This window comes from Toxotes jaculatrix, chromosome 5 (assembly GCF_017976425.1).
Source record: "Toxotes jaculatrix isolate fToxJac2 chromosome 5, fToxJac2.pri, whole genome shotgun sequence".
Classification (NCBI taxonomy): domain Eukaryota; kingdom Metazoa; phylum Chordata; class Actinopteri; family Toxotidae; genus Toxotes; species Toxotes jaculatrix.
In genome coordinates this window covers 21447058-21467657 of record NC_054398.1, presented here as the reverse complement: position 1 = coordinate 21467657, position 20600 = coordinate 21447058, and the positions used below count along the sequence as shown (strand labels likewise).

Here is a 20600-nt window from a genome sequence, read left to right as displayed (position 1 = left end):
GAATTATTCATGTGCCCAGCCAGGGCTGTGACTGGACTGGTTGTGCTATTTGCATGCATCAGACATGCTGTTTGTCTGTTTGCTAACATTCCTCATTCAAAGACTTGTTAACTAGAAGACGGGCTTAGCTGGAGCCTTGTAGACAGCCTCATGGCCTCCTATTGTTTCAGGCCTCGCCAGGCCTGGACCCAGCCGGTGGCAGACGGGCGTGCAGCCCTGAGCTTGGGGCTCAGACTGTGGCTGGAAGAAGGAGTGAGCATGGAGCTGAGATTGAGGCCGGGGCTCAGGCTGGAGCCAGGGCTGAGGCACGGCTGTGAAGGGGACAGTCTGAGGGATATCACTGGGTCTTGCAAGAACCACCAAATGGGAGCTTATGGCTTTCTCCCTCTTCTTGACAGAGATGTGGATCAAAGCGGGAAGAGGTGCCGAATTTCGCATGCCGACGTTTGCCATCTTTACTCTGAAATATTGGTGAGTAATATCTGTTTTAATATATGTTGCTTGCATGGTTTCGGTGGAAGTTTATCCGTGTGTTTACGTTTTAGGCTTTCGATGTTTAACAAGCACCCTGTACAAATAAACATTTGATGCACTTGAGGTTCTAACACAAAGTTTCTTTTTACCTCAGTGCACATTTATACATCTGAATATAAAACCCTACATGCTCATGTAGTTTACACATAGTATACAGTAGCACATACAAGAGCGACATATCAATCCTTTTAACTCGGAGAATGCTTTTCTATAACTTTTCCCAGCTTTCCCACAAAATCTAATTGTAATTTAGTAATGCAAAAACAAAAGTCATTAATAGCACGTTGATTGCTGCCAGGATAATCCTACTTCGTGGTAATCAGTGAATGAGTGGAAGGCCACGGTTGTGGGGGTATGTGTATGAGTGATGCGGTCCGGGCTTAGTATGTGCTGTATGAACAGAAGTACGTGGTGTACTGATCATGTTGATCAGTTTAATGTTCCCAAAAAGCTTGTTTGTTTGTTTGTTTAAACTAAATTTCTATGAAAATACTCTGCATTTCTTTGAAGTGTAAGTTTTGCGGGTAGCATTTGCTAAGTTGGTATTTCAGTTAAGAATACAGAATAGACAATAAATATAAAACAGTCCATCACTTTGCCATTTGCAAGGTATTTGCCTCTATACATCTACTTTTAATGTCGATCATATCATTTCCTGATTTTTTTTGTAAGTATATCGTACTTCTTTGAACACGGGATGTCGTAGGACTTGCGCTTTGCATAGTAATATTTAGTGGCAAATGTATACGAAGTCTTTCAAAATGCTTTTGTCATTATTTTTAAAGGCAGGACAAATGTGAATTAATCCTCTGTAAGCAGTCATAAAGCGATTCCACAAAAACAACTGTAAAATGATGAATATGACTTTAGATAAGTTGCTTCGGATAAAACATAATTTACTTTGGCTCATTCAGCTCTTTGTCAGGTACTTGGTAGTTAACTTTATCAGTAGAATGGAAAATTTGGGTTGCATAAGCATATGAAGCGTTAATATGGCAATTTACAATCCCCAGGTCTATTCATAACATTTATTTTGTAGGTATTGCCTGTTAGAGAAACCAGATACACAGTAAAAACTGTTTTCAAATATCTGTTTTTTTAAACCTGACATATTAGCAGTTGATTCGTGGAAATCTTCCATCATTGGCCTGTTTTGTGCTTTGGTTTTCTGAGGTGAGCACTGATGTAAGGCTGCTTATCAGGGTTTATATGAAAGGGGACTTTTTGTGAAGGGCAGAGCCAACCTAATATTAGCTTTCAGGTGGTTCAAGATTCAGGTTCAGCTTTTCCATACACAGGTGATTATGTTCATCCATATGAATATAAGCTCTGCTTAACTAGCAGTGGACACATGGTTTTGGCTGGCAGAGTATCACACTACTCCACCCCTAAGGCCTTTTTGGCAGTGGATGGCAGGAGTCCAGGGAAAGGTTGCATGTTGAGAGGCAGATGGCAGGGTGGTGAGGGTTTGCAGTATTTTCTCTCTGTAAAAGTATACCTGACCAATCCAACAGCCTGGTACAGCCCACAATGAGGCATTCTGTGCACTGAAGCAAACTTCAGCTTTACTGCAGCTACACAGCAAATACAGCAAAGCCAGTCATGGGACACACACACACACACATGCAAAAGTACACAATCAAATATATATATTCATATGTATAACTGAATAATTTTCTTGGGGCAGGGGGTCAGATATTGATACTTTTTCACAACGGGGAACAACATTTTTTATATCCTAGTCTGTTTTTGCCCTTTCAGTGTGTGTTCTTGTGTGGCTTGATGAAGTGGTGTGTTAAAAGTGTTTATCCTGTTAAACCCGTATGATAATCAAAAGTGCCCGATTTTATCTGTGTATTTCATTTTTTTATTTATTTTATTTTATTTTATACACAAAGGTACCAGTCTTTCATGAATATGCTGCAAAAACAGAGCTAAAGGAAAATGCAGGCCACAGCTAGAACACCAAGTTCCCAAACTTGAACTTGACTGTGGCCTTGAACTTGAGTGTGAATTTCTGGAATTTTAATTAAATTGTACTTTATATCAACATTTTTCTTAGAATATACCAGTTATGGCTAAGTGCTATATGCTTTTGTGAAGATTATAAAAATTTCAAGTAACAGCACCTCAAACCTTTATGGGTATCAACCGAAAAATGCAAAAAACGAGCACTGTGGAAATAAATTATACTCTGTGTAGAATTATAGTTATTCAGTGTTCACAATAATTCTAAGTAATTATTATTGTATGCAATTCAGGCTTTTAAAAATAAATTAATTATTTTTCATTTATGTGTTACCTTTAATGTGCTTTGTTTAATTTGTATTTGATTCAGACGTATTTGAGTTTCATATTAACATATTATGTAGTGTACAGACAGAAAAAGAATAAATATTGTAAAATAATGTACTCCCTGTTTTTTTTCTGTAAAGAATGAATTATTTAAGAATTTTAGAAGTTCTTACATAGAGTTCCAAAGAGGGATCACTTGCAGAGAAAAGTACTTTTTTCTATAAGCTTACATCTATGTAGAGGAAAATACACCAGAAAGCATAAAACAAAATAACCGTGTATGTTATAACAAATATATACGTTTTTACAACATTGCTGTTATTGTAGAGAATACAGTAATAGTTCACGAATACACATCCTTAGTGTGTGTGTGTGTGTGTGTGTGTGTGTGTGTGTGTGTGTGTGTGTATAGTAAGACCATGAATGCATGCATGCACATGCTCATGTGTGTGTCCTCCACTTGCTTACTGGGTCACGTCTTTGATTTTTGTAATTTGTTATGGATTTTTTTTTTTTTATAATACTGAGTTCTTTGCGTTATTGCTTTTTTTTCTTTGATAGCAAAACCACAAAGATATTACTGTTTGACTTTCGAAGGGACACAATAAACATTTTTGTGCATTTATTTATTTATTTGTTTCAAACTACAATTCTCAGCATTTAGTTTTTCCTAACATTTATCCAGTTATGCCTTTAGACTAGTGTAGAAAAAAGTATAGTGCAATATTTATGTGGGTTATTTAATTTCGTTTGATTCCATTTGCACCGGAATTGCGTTATTTGTTATTCTCAGTAACATTACAAGCATAAAAAGTTTATCCATGTAGATAAGAAAACAGAGCAACATCTTTTCACAAACTGCCAGCCTGAGGCATTGGCACATGTCTCAGTTAAGTATATTTAATATTAAAAATCTTATTTCACACAACATTAACACATGGAATTAACAGATGGGAACAATACAATCTGGGGGTGGAATATTATTATTTAGTAGTGTAATCTAACTGGAGATGAAAGAGGTTTTTGATCTCTACATAACTTTTTGATGAAGATGTTTCCTGTTGTAGATTTTAATGGTTGTGTGTGCAGCAGTGCAGTATATACTTCTGTATGTCTCTGGATCTGAGTATTTCTGCCAGAGACTTTTCAAGTGTTGAGTATGTGGTTTAGGTCATGTGCCAGTGCTCAGTGTATTCTCACTAGTGCAACACACAGTGAAAATGAGTCATTCACCAGTACAAAACAGCAATAAGCCACCAATACACTGCTTCATTTGTTAAGTGGATAAATTGGTATTTAAGATTATGTGATTTTGTTTCATTTATGAGCTTGCTGTGATGTTGTGAATTCCATCCAATTTCCTCCTGGCTAATATGAAATCCAGATTGCAGTGGTGAATGGGGGCCAAGTGAGCTCTCACTGTAAATATATTTTTCTGCCACAATAATGAAACCTCTTTTATTTCTCCCGCTAAAATGGTTTCAGTGTGCTGTTTTAAGTACAGTAAAACTGAAAAACCCGGCATAATGAAAGTTATATTGTATGTGTAAGCTCTCTGGAGGACTGTCAGGGTTAGGGATTTGATTGACATACAGTACTGCCTGTGCTAAAAATGCATTTAATCAGTAAGAGGATTTTGATGTCTTTTCTGTATATTTAATTAATGGACAGTGATGCAGTATGTATCCATTGATAACAATATGGTGTTTTTAGGCCAGATTTTTTAAATTAATTAATTTATGTTGAAAGATCAAGATCAAGATCAAATCATGTCAAAGTAATGTACTTTTTCTGATCACAAGACAATGTAATGGCTACATGAACTACAAGACTAGAAATGTATATTTTAAAGTGGAATTCTCTTGCCGTAGCAGAAGCACCCACGTTTTCCAAGTGTTCATGTTTCAAGTTCAAATAAGTGGATATTCAGTACATCATTTGTAAAATGAAAGTCTTAGGAAAATAAAATCTGACGTTATGTAGGCTGAAAATATATTTATATGCGGTATCAATATGACAATTTTCCAGTTCCACCTTAGACTTAGGTCCAGTATTCACACTGACAGACTATAAGCAGGGGTGCTAAGTAACTCAACACTATGCAGCAGGTTTGCATAAGCAGGTCACTGCTTGTAGAAATGGAGCTGAACTGAAATCTCACTTCAGCAGCTTAAAACATCCAAAGGTCACATTGCATTCTGAAAAACCTGTGAGACAATTGGTTACATTTTACAGTACTTCTGTCAGTCTATGTGACATCTGCCTCAGGGTTTTATTCAGCGGTTGTCAGTCAGTAGAAAAACTTCAAATCTCCTCGAGGTACACAACAGTCTAGTCCGATCGGCTCTCTGTGGTAGAAGCTGGCCAGGCTCCCTGTTGCCCTCCTGTACTGTGAATGTGGGGTAGCAGCTAGAGTGGATCTACAGTGGCCACTACAGGCTATGCAGCACTCATACAGGATCAGCAATACAGTGCAGTAGGAAGAAGAGGGAGCCTGAACAAAGAGGCCGTGACCCCAATAAGAATGCACACACGTATACATACAGTTTTGGAGTTGATGTTGTTCGTGCAAGTGCCAAAATAATTGCACAAAAGCAAAACTTTCAAGGCTCAGTAATTACAGACACATATGTTGATGTACTTACACGCATATCGCACATTTGTAAATGCACACCAGAGTCTCTAAACCTGCTTTTCCTCGTTTCTTTCGCCATACATGGAAGCCATTAGTGCATTACCCCACTCACTACTGAGGATCGGGGGCCATTTTATTCTCCCTGTGTTAATCAGGATGTCAGCTGGGAGTGTCACATGTAATTTATCCACAAAACCGCAGCAACTCCACAGAGGCAGTGAGCGTAGTCATAATGACATAATATTGGACTGGGGGAGAGTTTTGGGGGTGACAGATGATGTAGATTTTCCTCCCCTGTACTTCCCCCTCTTTTCCTCTAGATGTTCACATGGTTGCTTTACATCATAGGTCCATTGGCTGAGGTCAAGGTGTTTTTTTTTCTCAAGTTTATTTACCCAAGGGCCATTTTCTTATACGCTTGCTGTAGAGTCCAAGTCTTACAGTTGAAAACTGAACATTTAAGCAGTTTTCTCGAGGGAATATGTTAGACATTTGACAGGCAGATTTCTTTCATCCAACCAAATTAATATTTAGAATCATTAAATTAAACTAACTGTTTTCTTTGCCTCTGACCACTCAATGTTCAATGTGTCATTATGTGTTTTAGAGCGTCTTTAGTCTGTGGTCGGCAGCATCACGTGTGAGTGTCTCTCAGCACACATCATCAGGACAGATACTTGTTTTATGTACCTGCCAGGCAAAGCGATATTCCAGATAACACTGAGCTGCGCCCACTCAACTTTTCTTTTCCAACGCTCATATATTTCTTCAGCTTTTGGCCTCTGCTGTCGCCAAGGCAATTTAGTCAGAGAAAAACTGCAGAATCAGCAAAATTGTTCCACTTGGAGGTAAGGTTGGAAGTGTTGAAAGGCCTCGCCTGCAACTCTCCAACTATCAAAATACTGTAAATCCGTTCCCTCACCTCACCTCCACTTCATCACTTTCTTACTGTTCATCATCCCTGAGTTGAATTATGTTGGCTCCATGTAGTAATAAAATAAATGCACTGGCCTGAGCTGTCTTTGAGCTATTCATTTCGGTACAGAAAAATGAATATTGAATATACTCTCTGCTTTGATATGTCATAACCCACATTTTCTTTTACTGATTTGAATGCAGTTTTCCACCACTGTAGTACTGATATCTACTGTGTAATTCAGCACTCCAGTAATGTTTATATATTCGGGTTTCCTTGCTTATGCTGCTTTGTAGAGGAAGAGTGACCAGAAATTTCAGGATTTGTCAAAAGCTACACAAGTCTTCCTACCTAACAGTTTTATTATTAAAGACAGTAAAGATTTCCCAATGCAGATTGGCTTAAAAAACATATAAGTGTGTGTGTGTGTGTGTCTATATATATATATATATATATATATATATATATATATATATATATATATATATATATATATATATATATATATATATATATATATATATATATATACACTGTTTTTAGTGTTTTCGTACAATACTTGCAATCTTCTATGTCGCGTATACTAATATACTGTAGACCATCCCTTCTGCACATACTCGCCCAGGCTTTATGAGTCATCAACATGCATGTACACATAAACAACACTCACACACACTGAGTGCAGTGAGTGCACAGCTCTGACATGAATCTCCCTCCACCGGCTGGAGGAGTTAGGTTACTCATGAGCCCATAAACATGTGCTGGCGGCTGTCCAAGGCACTGCACTGTAATTACAAACATTAGAAACAATATATAAAAGACCCTTCCCCGACAATGCTGTGTCCCGCGCTGCAATTAGCGTCCTTGTACAGAATTATCACCCTTCAGCAGCCGCCGCCGTGCTGAGTGGAGGCCTTTAATTGGCAGTGTCCTCCTCGGTCTGCTAGAGGACAACACTCACATCTCTCTTTATCTCTTTCACCCTCTTTATTTTTCCACAATCTGAGATTTGACTAATGGTGACCAACTACCTCTGTTGTCCTTTGTCCTATTTCACCTCCTCACAATGGTCCCGACATCACACACCTACGTATTGACGACATGGGCACATGTTAAAAACCTGCCTCATACATTAATGCTACGCAGTCTGTACATGCTCTCATGTGTGAACATGAACATACTGTGCCGCATGTGCAGAAAATCACTTATTATGCTCACAAGTACACGCATATGCGCCACTTCACCCACGCACATGACACTGTAGGCTTTCAGTAATACAGCATGCCAAAATGTGTGCACGTATGCAGCGAGTGGGTGCTACTGGGCAAGGCCAAGACCACGGCGGAGCTTGTGTGTTGGTGTTGGGTGAGCATGCGGCAGTGAGAGTTGGCCGCTGTACAGGCCAGCAGAGAGGGTGCGGTGTGTTACATGTTCCACTAATGAGTTTCCTTGGCCAGGCAAGACCGTGGGGCGAGCTTATTAGTAAACAGGCTACAGAGAGGAGACCCTACAGCCCTCTGCTGCTGCTGCTGGCTCTCCAACTGATCACTCTCTGTGTTTCTGCTTGTCTCTGTTGTTTTCTCTTCCTCTGTGTTTCTATCACTGTAAGTTGTCTCTCCCTTCGACTCTACAATTCTCACTCTGTTTTTCTCTCTCCATCTCTCTTTCCGTCTTGTAGGCAGTGAGTGGGGTTTTGACTTCAGCCACAGGCACAAACAATTTGGTCAACAAGTGAAATCACGGACAGACAGACTGGCGATCGCAGCAGCAGTAAGTACCATAATGTATTGTAAATTTAATATGTTGTTATTTAATGATGTATTGTAATGCCTTTGTGTTGTCTTGCATTTCATTTAATGAGATGAAGTCTGTAATTAGATGCTGCATAAGTTTCATTTGTTACATGCATGGCATGTAACTGCTCTGTCTACATCTATTTTCATTCTCTTTCTGAGACTTATTATAATTTGAGCCTGCATTAGATTAAATCATAATGGCTGGATATTGTGCCTTTGAAAGGCCAAGTGGTCCCAATGGCTTGTTAGTGCACTAGATTTAAAAAACAAAACAAAAAAAACAAAAACAGACATAATCTTTAGTGCAGAAGTACAGAAAATACACGGGGTGTAATCTTAATTGTCCACTAGGCATAGGAAGTCTTGACTCTCTCTCAGCCGGGGCCAGGATCTGTTAGAAAATGGCTTCCACTCTCTGCCTTCCAGCTCTCAGCTCCCCGCCGCCATTTTGTGTATCGCTGCCAAAGTAGTCAGGTAGCTGTATGAGAAGGACAGCGTAAAGTGGGGGAGAAAAGGTGGGTGCAACTGGATGCTGGGTTAAGGAGCAAATTAAAATAAACAGAAAGGAGTTGTGAGAATCGGAGAAAAGAGTTGTTCCGGTGCACAATGATAGAATATATGTCTTTTTCTTATGGAGTGGTTTTTAATTGTTGCCAACTGACTGCATACTATCAGCCTCCCCACTGGACCCTTCCCAGCTCCTCTTCTCAAAGAGCTGACCTTGGGTGGATGCCATAAACGGTTCTTTTCCAGTGGGGCAAATGTGCTGGCAGGGCCCACAGCTGCATGACCCCCTTCCACCCTCCACCCTCCATCAGTCCTCCCTCTCCCCAACAGACTGGCCCCCATAGTAACACAACCTGCCTGCCTATATAGTACTCTAGAGCCAGAGTACATGGGTAAAGCTTTAATCTCTGCTTATGTACCTGTCTCCACCCCAACCACAGCACACTGTTAGCTGTAGCTTCGAACCCTGCTGTGCCTGTATCACATGCACTTAGTAACCCCAGGCCCCACCGTCCAACCTCCAGCAGCAGTAGCAAGCTGCCCTTGGCTCTGGAATTCTGAATGCGCCAGGCATATGATTACATGTGCAGATGTTATTAAAATCCTCCTCTCATCTGACCCTAAGACCACTGGTACTATATCAAGCTTTCAGTAGTTGTCTGCTGCTGCTTTACTCTTGATCAGTCCATTACTAAACTTACTTGACAAAGTCACACAAAAACATCCAGCGTTTTAGCATATGCTACAGTGAGCAATAATTGAAAATTAGTGGAAAGAGGACTGATGTTTCAGGAGTTGTTTTCCTCATTTGTGGTTTCTGTCATTTGACCTACAGTTCCATCAAAATGAAATCACTTACTTACTGCTAACAAATATTCATCTGTTGCATGGTGATTTTCTTCCATTTCCCACCACATTCACAGTGAATGAAAGTAGCCCCTAAATGTTAAAAACAGTTTATTATCTTTAGAAAGAGTTGTTCATTTTCTTGCTTTGAAGTAATTTCACTTGTTTAATGTCACTCAACAAGCTCATGGTAGCGCCAGAATTTTGCGCCTTTATTTTTTTTTCCAACTTAGCAGTTAAACTGACCAGTGTGCCAACCACTTAAAACAATTCTGCGTAAGAACTGTAGAAGACATCAATATACATGTGTATTACAAATATGCATATAGATTTACCTTGTTGTCAATGGGGCAAAATATATTGACAGCTTACACAGAAAAACAGCACAGGTGTTTATCTGGACACTATATCTGTTTATGGCCTGAAGTGATGTTGTAAAAACTCCATTACTGTATCAGTGTGTATCTTTGCTGGCATGTAACTGATTTAGACTCTAGGTGCAAAATATAGCAGAGGTCCCTCTAGCAGTAAAACCTGGCCTATTTAGGCCTGTCACAGACAAGCTCTCATTGAGACAGACAGGCAGTCAATGGCTTTGCTTACAGTTCAGAATGCACTCTGTCCACTTTGGCTCCGCACTCCTTAATCTGGCCATGTGTTTGCATATGGGACAGAGTGGCCTCCATATTGTGTTTGTGGAATGAATTATGAATGCTATTGCATGACCGTGGCCTGTTTCTAGGGCATATCTCTACAACATCTACCCAGAGACCAAAGCATGAATACATTTACCCGGCCTAGACCTCTTGGAAATGATACTGTGAAGCTGGCCTGCCTGTGTTTGTTTATGGTTATATAGAGCAGATGGCCATGCAACATGGTCATATATCACACACTGGCTGCCTCGCTGGCACTGCCACACACACAAATGCTTATAGGCAGGCATGTAGGACTATTTGAAGGTGATTCAAATCTACAGAAATGTATTCATCATTCTTCTATCGGTCACAGAGGGAAAAGTGTTCAGTTTCTTTATCAGTGTCCATTGCTTTATGTTGGCAGTAGTCATGGAACTATAGGCACTGGTGCTAGTAACTGCTGCCAAACCAAGCTTTTCAGTGCTAACTGTGGTGAACTGTGCTGTATTTACAGCCTTAGCTTTCAGCTGGAACTGCTAACCACTGTAGTGAGGCTGACTTCAGCCAGCTGTAGCCTGGGGGGAACAAGCTCTTCAAGGTTACAAACTGTACAGATCCCTGTCTGCCTACTCTGGCCCTCTGTCTGTCAGCTGAAGTTCATATCCAGGGAGAAAGGTATTTGTCCCACCCTCTAAATATAGCTGGCGACAGATGCAGCTCGATGGGGCACTGCCCAAGCTGAAAGGGGCCCTGCAGGCAGGCCAGAGCAGAGCTGGGCATGCAGACGTGTCAGGACTATAGACTTCCCCTAATAGACAGGGGCCCTACAGGTCACCAGCAGCCACATGGCAGTGCACGTTTCACCGGCTCCAATTAGCATGGTGGAACAAAGACTAAGCCTGTGAATCTTTAAATGAGGATAAAAAATCAAATTGGATGTATTTCTATGAAATGTATAGTGAAATAGTGTCAAAAAAAGCAGAAATTTGTCAGACTTTTTAGAGGGAAACATCTTATAATGGGCTTTGTGGAGACTTTGAAATTTGTAGTCAAAAATCTTTTGGTACATGAATTTTGATTTTAGTATGTGTCCTTGAATTTCACAACCTTGTACAAGGCCATTAATCTTATAACCCTAAAGTAGAAGCCATGGGCTATATGCTGGTTCCACAGTGTAAACTTGATCAAGACACAGATTTGATTTTGTTTTTTTGTTTTGTTTTTTTGCCCGTGGAAAACCCTTCAAGTCTGTGCAAAGAATAAAAACGTAATCGGTAAGGTAAAGTCCTCAAAGTACTATTTTGCACTTATACCATTAAGCAGAGAAAAAAAATCAAATTTTAAACTGCTCATGATTAATGTAGTGTCATTGGTTTAATCACCAGTTTAAGCTTTTAGATATTAATGTAGTATAAAGCAACTGTATTTTTTGTCTTTTCTATCTAATGTAGGCTTGAGAACCATGAGCACTAATATGTCTAATGATGGAAACTTAAAAGGCATCATGTTTTAGGTATCCTGATATTTACTGCAATTGTAATAGACACCTGCAAACCCTGCATAAACAAGTCATTTCCATGTAGACCTTTCAACAGGCCTGTTCCCTGCTGTGCATCCTGCAGCCTTACAGTGTCTGTGTGCACACACATGCACATGCAAGAGTGTGTATGTTTCTCTATGTACATGTGACTGTATACTGTGTGTGAGAGATGAGAAGCAGCTGGCAAGGTTGGACTGAGTGGCCTGGGCGACCCCTGCTGCGTGCCCTGTCATTACAATGATTGGGGTCGTTTTTTACCTCTAAGGATGGGGCCGGGGGGGCGCACTGGGATCAGCTAACTCTGCTTAATCCAGCCCTCTTCACCTGGCATGTTTATGGCTCTACTGGGGAGGGGTGGGGGGGGGTCACTGGGTCCGGTTCATCTCACTGCCTGACAGGCAGACACACATATTATGCACATAGGCGTGAGTACATGCACACTCTGTCACACATGTATACACATGTTGATCTGCGCTCACAAACACCACAAGTGCATACATGTGCACATGTATTAATGTGTACACGTAGCTCCACACGCACATAAATTCAAACACCTTCATATGCAGCCATAAATTCTCTCTTCTTTCACTCTCCTAAGACACACTCACACAAGGTTTGCAAGCTCAATATCTGCCTCATGCGGAGGTGACGGAGAGGTCAGCCTGTCTGACTTTGAGCAGAATCCCCCTGTGGCTTGCCCCAGCCATCCCCCCTGGCATGTGTAACAGGACCTGCCCATGCAGCCTCTCCTCTTCCCCCGCTCCTGTCCTCCTCCTCCTCCCGCTGCCTCCCCCTGGCCCTCGTATAAATAGATGGGTCATGCCTGCTGTGCTACCCTGAGGGGGCTGTGAGGGGGCACAGAAGCCATGCTTCCCTTTATAAATGCTCCACCATGTCTATCTGGATTCCTCCTGTCTGCGCCCAGACACCACCACTTTACTTGTAGCAGGGCTCACATGTAGATGGACAAAGGAGAAGTACATGCACACAAATATGTGCATATACCTATAACTATACCACATCCCTGAGATAATGGAAGCCACATATGTATAAACACAAGGACTGATGAGCACATATACTGTGGATACTTGCAAAACTGAACCATAAGCACTCATATAATCTTGTGGAGCCTAAAGGCATCCACATAAGCTAGGCTAAGGAGAAGGGTAAATCTGAAGAAGAGTTTCTTTTCTTGAAACTTCTCAAGTGAGCTGCAGCAAGCCGACAGTGGAAATCATTTGATATTTTTTTCCATATTAGTGCCAGTACAAAACCTGCTTTTTGGTGCACATACCTTACTTTGAGGAATATAAATGTGTTTCTTCAAAACCCCTAAAACGCAAACTACGAGTAGCTTAACAATGTCCTCAATAAAATCTTCTAAACTTGGCAAAATTAGGACATAAATCTAATGTCTGATTATAGACTATGTAAACAAGACCATGAATCTACGTAAGAACTTGATGCCAACTTTCTACAGTTGGAATTTTGCAATACTTTGTGCTATTGACACATTTCTGTCTAACTAAAAGGTATTGAGGTTTGATATGAAGCCGTACTTATGGGTCCTACAGAAAACCCTAAAACGTAGGAATATACAACCTGGATCGGTAGAATCACATACACTTCACAAATGATTTAACTGTAATGTTTTTGGAGAATGAGCAGAAATATATATAGAAAATAATGCATTGGGAATGAGGGAATACATATTGTGTAAACGTCCAGCTTCTTTTTCCGAATAACCCGCCGCACTGACTGACCACAGACCACCAGAACCCCAAAGATCAGGTTACAAGGTTACAGCACTCTACTCAATCTGACTATCACTGCAGTAAAACTCAGCTTCAGTATTGATTGATAGGCACTGTAGCACTTAGACTGAAGTGTGATTGAATTAAAGTGGCTTTTTAAGCAGTGCATGCCTTTGCTTTGAACACTTGTGTGAAAATGTGATGAGGTAAATGAATATCATGTTTTGCCTTATTCCCTCCAAAGGATACTTTTCCATGTTTGCATGTGAATGTGTGTGCATTTGAAACTGTGTCCTTGTATGTGTGTGTGTGTGTGTGTGTGTGTGTGTGTGTGTGTGTGTCTGTGTGTGTGTGCATGCCCCATGGTGTGGGTATGTTTGTGTGACATTATTAGACGATGAAGTGTAGTAAGCAGGACTTCGCACCCCAGCACCTGTAAACAGCAAATGGGGGTGGAAGGAAAAAGCAGCATATCAGTTACAGACACTGTTCTTTCAAGTGAAGGAGTGCTTGCTGAGTTTGCACACTTTTAAGATGGCTGAATTTTCAGGTGGACAAGCTCTTAGTAAAGGAGGTGTTTTTAGATTGTATTGCATAACTGTGTGAAGAACTCTAAACAAGTGTGCACAAGGGTACATGCCTGTGTGTGTGTGTGCGTGCATACGTGCTTGCATATTGGTCCTCTGCACTACTTGTGTGTGGGTGCGAGTGTGAATATTTCCCTGTCACTGGATGATAGCAACTGGCTTCACTTGAAAGCAACAGCTTTCCTGGACATGCCCTCTGTTGGTCAGGACCCCAGAGCCATCTACTATATTAGATTGAAGTATGTCCAGTCAGCAGACTGAGAGGACAGTGTGCCTTGACCTTACCTTATGAAGTCTGGGCTCACACCGTTGAGCTTTTTGCAGGGCTGCACAATGAGAATAGACTGTGACATGAATGCTGATATGCTCTACACAGTGCAAACAGTCTCCTTCATGTACTTAATATCAAAACATAAAATCTTAAGAATTGCTTGACTTGCATATGATGAAAGATTTCTCTAATGTGCAACTTCATTTAAAGTTAAGGTTTCCTTCAAAGCAGTAATCTAATGCTTTTAGTCCTTTTCAGCTTCAAAATGAAAACAGTAAATTATTTTTGTTTTTCAATTTAATAAAATTAGCTTGAAATATGTTCTATTCTAAGTAAATTTAGTCCCTGTGCAGTCCTCTCTCTGTGGCTCTGCCTGTTCATTTCTTTCTGTCATTACCATATGCATGTGTATACATACTGTAAGTGTGTGTGCATACTGCAGGTTGCCATACTGTATCCTTCCTTCTGTCAGCTTGTCTCTGTCTGCAAATTGTCTGTGTGCTCCTTGTGTGTGTCTGTTACCCTGTAAGGGTGTGTGTTTGTGCATACTTAGCATCCACTCACCCAGTGCTATGGTGTAAGTAAGGCAGTGTTGAATAATGCAGAGAGCCTCAGACTCACCACTGAGCAGACACAATGGGGCCCCTCAGCTCAAGACATACCATGTTGTATTGTGCTGTGCTGTATTTGTGCCTTCACACATAGAATAACATTATTCTATGTTATTCTATGTGTGAATAACATAGAATTGAAGAGGTACATGCTGACAAAGATTACCCTGATGTGACTGACTGTTCTGTTTCTGCATCTTGTGACAGTCAAACTTGCAGGACGGTGTAGTTTTCTCACAGAACACACCGGAATGAGCCATATACAATTTCATACAAGCACACTGTAGATACACATAACCACATACTCAAATTACAAGCAAACAGACTGTCAGCCACTGGAGTGTTTGCAATTGATCTCACAGAAGTCAAATCTAAAAGTCATAGTGTTGAAGTATTTCTCCATTTCCTTTGTTGCAGAAGTAACAGATTTTCCCTCTTGGGGACTTTCAGATGGAGGCTACCTGACGTGCTGCTGAAACCGTGATGGAGGGAGGGGGCGACAGGCCAGTGTTCCCCGCTTCGCTGCGTGTTACAGAGCAGGTGAGAAACATTAACAGAGGCAGCAGCAGCTGCGGCCCTCTGCTCCGCACATGTGGGCCAGGATATGAGCTAGCTTGCGCTCGCCCACTCTCAACACTGGTCACTAATGTTAACACTCTCCTCTCTGAAGCACAGAAAACAGTACTAAGAAAAAAAGTAGAAACATGGTGGAGGCAGCACAGACTGTTACAGAACCAGTTTTCTTTTTTTACAGTTTATTGTATGTTGTGAACAGTAATGCTTAGCTTTAGAGAAGCATTACTAGACCTCTTGTGAGGTCACAACCCTCAACTATGGTCTGGGTTTTTTAAACATGACATTTGATGAATGGAATATTGCATTTTAATAGTGCTGAGGTTCACCTACTTTTGATAAAATCCTCATTATGGATGTCACAGTACCCTTTAAGTTATATACTAGTTGCATTTGAATATGGAAATATCTTGGCTATGCAATTTGTTTGGCACATATGCACCTTGTTGGATCATTTGAATTCCCCTTCAGTTTGAGCCATGAACCGGATGACCCAATCGTCACATTGTGTTCTGAACACACAGACCCCAGACACACGGGTGAGGTGTCCCAGAGGAGAGTGGCATGTGTATTTGTGTTTCTGTGAATCATAACTGCTGTTTTGTATTCAGTGAGGTGTGTCAAAGCGGATTACCTGCATGAATGGGGACCTGAAAGGACTTTGTTTTTCAAGACTGTCCTTTGGGGTGAGGTAGTAGGTTGTATAGTTTTAGGGTCATACCCTTCCTGTCAGATAACTATACAACTTACTGTCTTTCCTGAAGTGGCTGTAATGTCTTCAGATGCCTTTGTTGGAGCTTTCGGATCTGGATCAACACTGGAATGTGCATGTTTACGCACCGACAGCTAAGAACATAAGTCAGGCATTTGACAGTGGTAGGTTACTGAGGATTGTAGTTACCTTAGGTAGATTCCCATGTTATAATTTTCATGATTGTACTTTGAAAGTTTGAAAGTTTATGGTCAATAAAAAAAAAATTATCATAAGTGTTGTTATGTCATGCTGGTTCTGTTTGTGCCAAACAACAACAATCAACCATTCATATCTCATTAAAAACTGAATTTATAAACCTGTTCTCATCTGTCACCCCTTTTCCTTCACTCTTGTTTTTAACTTTTTTGCAGTTTTTTCTCCTGTTTGTGCATCATAGCTTTTTAGGATTTTGGTCACAACTATGTGGCTCTTTTCCCTAAACTAACTGATCCTGATTGCTTCCGTTGTTTTCTTAGTGTTTTAGAAATTAAAACTCAACTCAATGAGTCAGTCAATGTAAGATGCTTTTGATATGAAGTGTTTTTACTGTTAAAATATATGAGGACATATTTGTTTACTATAGTAAAATGTAGTGTTTATATGTCACTCTACCAAAATGCTATCAAATACAAGCTACACCAAAGCTTGCCAACCTGTAGGATCTTTCTGATGTTCGTACGGGGTGAGGTAGTAGGTTGTGTGGTTTCAGGGTAGTGATTTTGCCCAATCAGGAGATAACTATACAACCTACTGCCTTCCCTGAAGGGCAGCAATACTTCACCATACTGACAAGAAGGGAGGGGGGTTCATGTGCATAGCATCAAAAAATTTCCAGGATCAGTAAAGCGAACCAGGTCAACTGTTCAGGCCATGAGTCATCAAGTCATCTCTTATCTGGACCACAGCTCCAGCCAGTCATTGAAGCAGCAGACAGGACCAGCAGGTAAAGTCTTTTTGTCGTGGAATGTGTGTTTGATTTAGATTTTCTGCTTCAAACAATAATAACAATAAAAAATAGATAATGAATCAGTTTGTCTTTGCTGTTTTGTTCTTATATCCAAAAAGTTTCAATTTAAATGTTTCAAACTTTGAGACTATTTGCAGTTGATCAACTGCATTGGAGCTAAATGGTCCTGCTTTGGAAGCCATTTAGCTGAACATAACCAAACATTTTTTTTTTTATCATTGTTTGTTGGTTGAGAAAACATCAGAAATATCCTGCCTGAGAAATATAAGCCTGACTCGACTGCCTCCATCCAGTCCTGGGATCAGCCAGCAGCCCAGACATGTCATTAAGGCCCAGAGCAGAGCAGATGGAAAGAAGAGCCATGGCACAATCTCACCTCCTGAGCTACAGCATGATTCATATGGCAACAGATGATGGTTACAGTACTCTATCTCTCTAGCCAACAGCACACATAAATACACATACTCTCACACACACACGCGCACACACACACAGATAGTTGACGAGGTGAGTGCCAGCCAGTACCAGGCCAACTTGGGCATCAGACGTGCCTCACTGTCTGAGACTGCAGCCCTGTATCTCATATCAAGGTCAGACTTGGGGGTTGTCATTCACAGTGAGAGCCCTCGCTCACCCCTGTATCTTCACTCTTCAGTCACATACACAGTGATCAACTTTTAGTAACATGCATTTTACTATATACATGCATGTGCACACCCATTACTGTACTGTACATACTTACACTGCCTCAGTTTGCACATACTTTATATTTCACTTTGCATGTCATGGTTTCACACACATCAGTCATACCTGACGTGCTGAACTAGTTACATGTTCACCAAATGTTTCTGACACAGTGAGAGGGATTATGTGACAGTGCATCACTGGAGTAGCACAGCACAGAGCTGTAACATTGAAGCGTGGGAAAAAAAAAATCAACCACTGCACTGTGTCCCATGTGTTTAGACCAGTGTTGGGAGTATTTGCATGTGGGCTGCACCCACTGTGTAGCCGTCCACTGCCAGCCACCATATTGAATTGATTTGAGCCTTGGCCTTGGTGATAGAGCAAAGTGAGCTGAATACTAAGTCTGATGAGATAATGGATCTGTGTGCATCTCTAAAGGCCATCCTCCATCCTTCAGCCCCTGCCTCATTGCTTCACAAAAAAAAAAAAAAAACATTGCAAAAAGCTTTGACACCCACCCTGGGATATTCTTTTCCCATGCAATAAGCAACTAATGAAAAGCTTTTGAGACTCAGTCTGAAACATATGAGTCAGAATTCAATAATATACTGTTGTTTTATCCAAACTTGCCAGGAATTTGAAAAGAATAACACTCACAGCAGTGCTTTTCTAAGCCTTCATATGATGTCATAGCTGTATAAATGGAATAGTATTATTGATCGAATGTAAGTGGATAGGATTGAAGGCTCAGTGTGGGCAGGCCCCTCAAATAAACCACTGAGCAGAGTGCATTCACTGAAATGAAGAAACACTAAGCCTGCATCAAAATAGATTCAGCAACATTAATCTGTGCCACGGTGATTATAGAATGTGCTATTATGTGCTCTATATATATTTGAAATATAGGGCAAGGAAATGAAATACCTTGTTTCTATAGCAATGGTGCATATTCCATATTCATATTTAGATTTTCTACTCAAAGAAACAATCTATTTTAATATATTTAATCTCCAGAACAACTTCAAGCAGTTACACAGGCCACTCTGTTATAGACATATCTAAATCGCCCCCTAGTGGATGCTCAGTCGATATTCTGCCTATACAGTGTGTCTGTAACTTGTTTGCTTAATACAACCATTCTGTTTCTTTACACTGTAATTTTGTTATTTCCTGTACAGTCTTAGGGTTGCACCTAATGATTGTTGTCATTATTAATCTGTTAACAGAATGGTTGAAGAACAGTGAAAAATGCCCATCACAATTCCCTGAAAAGCCTTGTGATGTCCTCAAATGTTGTTTGGTTCAACCAACAGTGCACAGTCAAAACACATTCAAGTTACTATAATTACTATAAAAATGGGGAAAATTCTTACATTTGAGAATCTGGAGTTGATTCCTTTTTGGCAGTATTGCTTTAAAGAAATTAAGTTTCTGTCAGTAATCTAATCAGTTTATAAACATACATATACATCTAGTTTTCATTATTATTATTATTATTATTATTATTATTATTGTTCATCCAAATCAAGAGTCTGCAGATAGAGGTTGGAGTTGTAAAGCCATTTGTGATTTTCATCTCTCTCTCCCTCTCTCTCTCTAAAACTGTTGTAGCTAAAAACTGGTGTAAGACTGTGCAGGTAAAGTAACGTCCATCTGCAGTTTTTCAGCAGTAGGTGGCAGCAGAGGTCTGTTTGCTGTTGATCCTCCTCAGTGACCCACTTACTGTACTTCAGTGGGTCAACTCATTAACCCTTGTCAAAAGAGGTGCATGCAAGTTCCCCAAGCAACCCAGACTTATTTTATATAAAGCTACAACTTCATGTGTAACTGGAAATAAGAAGGTTGAGAATAGGATGTCAAGGTCTTGTGGCTTAAATGTTTAATCTGACTCATTTTGGGGTTAAATTTCACACACCATCAATGTTCTTCAGTAGCTACCATAGGGTAACATACAAAATTACTATAATCATATTTGTATTCTTGTTGAAAGTATTTTTCGGTTTTAAAAAAAAAAGCAGTTCCAAGAAGTTAAGCATGGAGCAGTGGGTCTTTCCTTAAACTGTATTCCTAAAGATGGGTGTCCTTTCATAACCATAAATTACTTCATCAGGTTTTTGCTTCTTTGTGGCCTGTTTTATTACAGCTAGGTTCAGTTCAGGGACAGACATGTTGTAAGCGAATGGGGCAGTTGTCATTATATTATCTAGATGTGGAAAGCATTCTAAGTCTCCCCTTAATTGGGAAACCAGCTGTTGTCCAGACAGAAAGTCTTGACCGTAGCCCATTACTGTGGACTCTGTTTCTGTCTGCTCTCGTGAGTCGTGTTGCAACAAGACGTAACTTCTGAGTCTAATATTTCTCCATGTCCTCCCCATATGGAGAAATCAGCAGCAGGCGTGGAGCAGCTCAGTGCACTGCAGCTGACATCTGTGCATTTGAGTATCATCTATTACTGCAGGATTTTACATTAATTGGTTTTATATTTAATGTAGTGCTTTACTTGTACTGCTCTTTACTGAACTACAGTGTTAAACAGGTTAAACTATCAAACAATATAAAGTTTAATAAAACAAACCCAAAACAAACCCACTCTTAACTGCAACTTAACTGTAACAGTTTTCATGGGTAAAATGTGGATTATTTCATCAAACTGTTATTTCCAAGATCAAGACTGAACTTCGGTGTTAAC

General features: G+C 40.3%; 1 long non-coding RNA gene across 2 annotated transcripts; it reads left to right on the top strand.

Annotated features, from left to right (window-relative positions):
* The first annotated feature begins 4 nt into the window (after positions 1 to 4).
* LOC121181501 lies at positions 5 to 17351 on the top strand. 2 transcript variants are annotated; one of them, XR_005894040.1, is made up of 3 exons: positions 5 to 471; positions 8059 to 8150; positions 15381 to 17351. It is a non-coding gene; the product is annotated as an uncharacterized LOC121181501 (long non-coding RNA). The 2 variants fall into 2 exon arrangements; XR_005894039.1 differs by having other exon boundaries at positions 15348 to 17351.
* The last annotated feature ends 3249 nt before the right edge of the window (positions 17352 to 20600 follow it).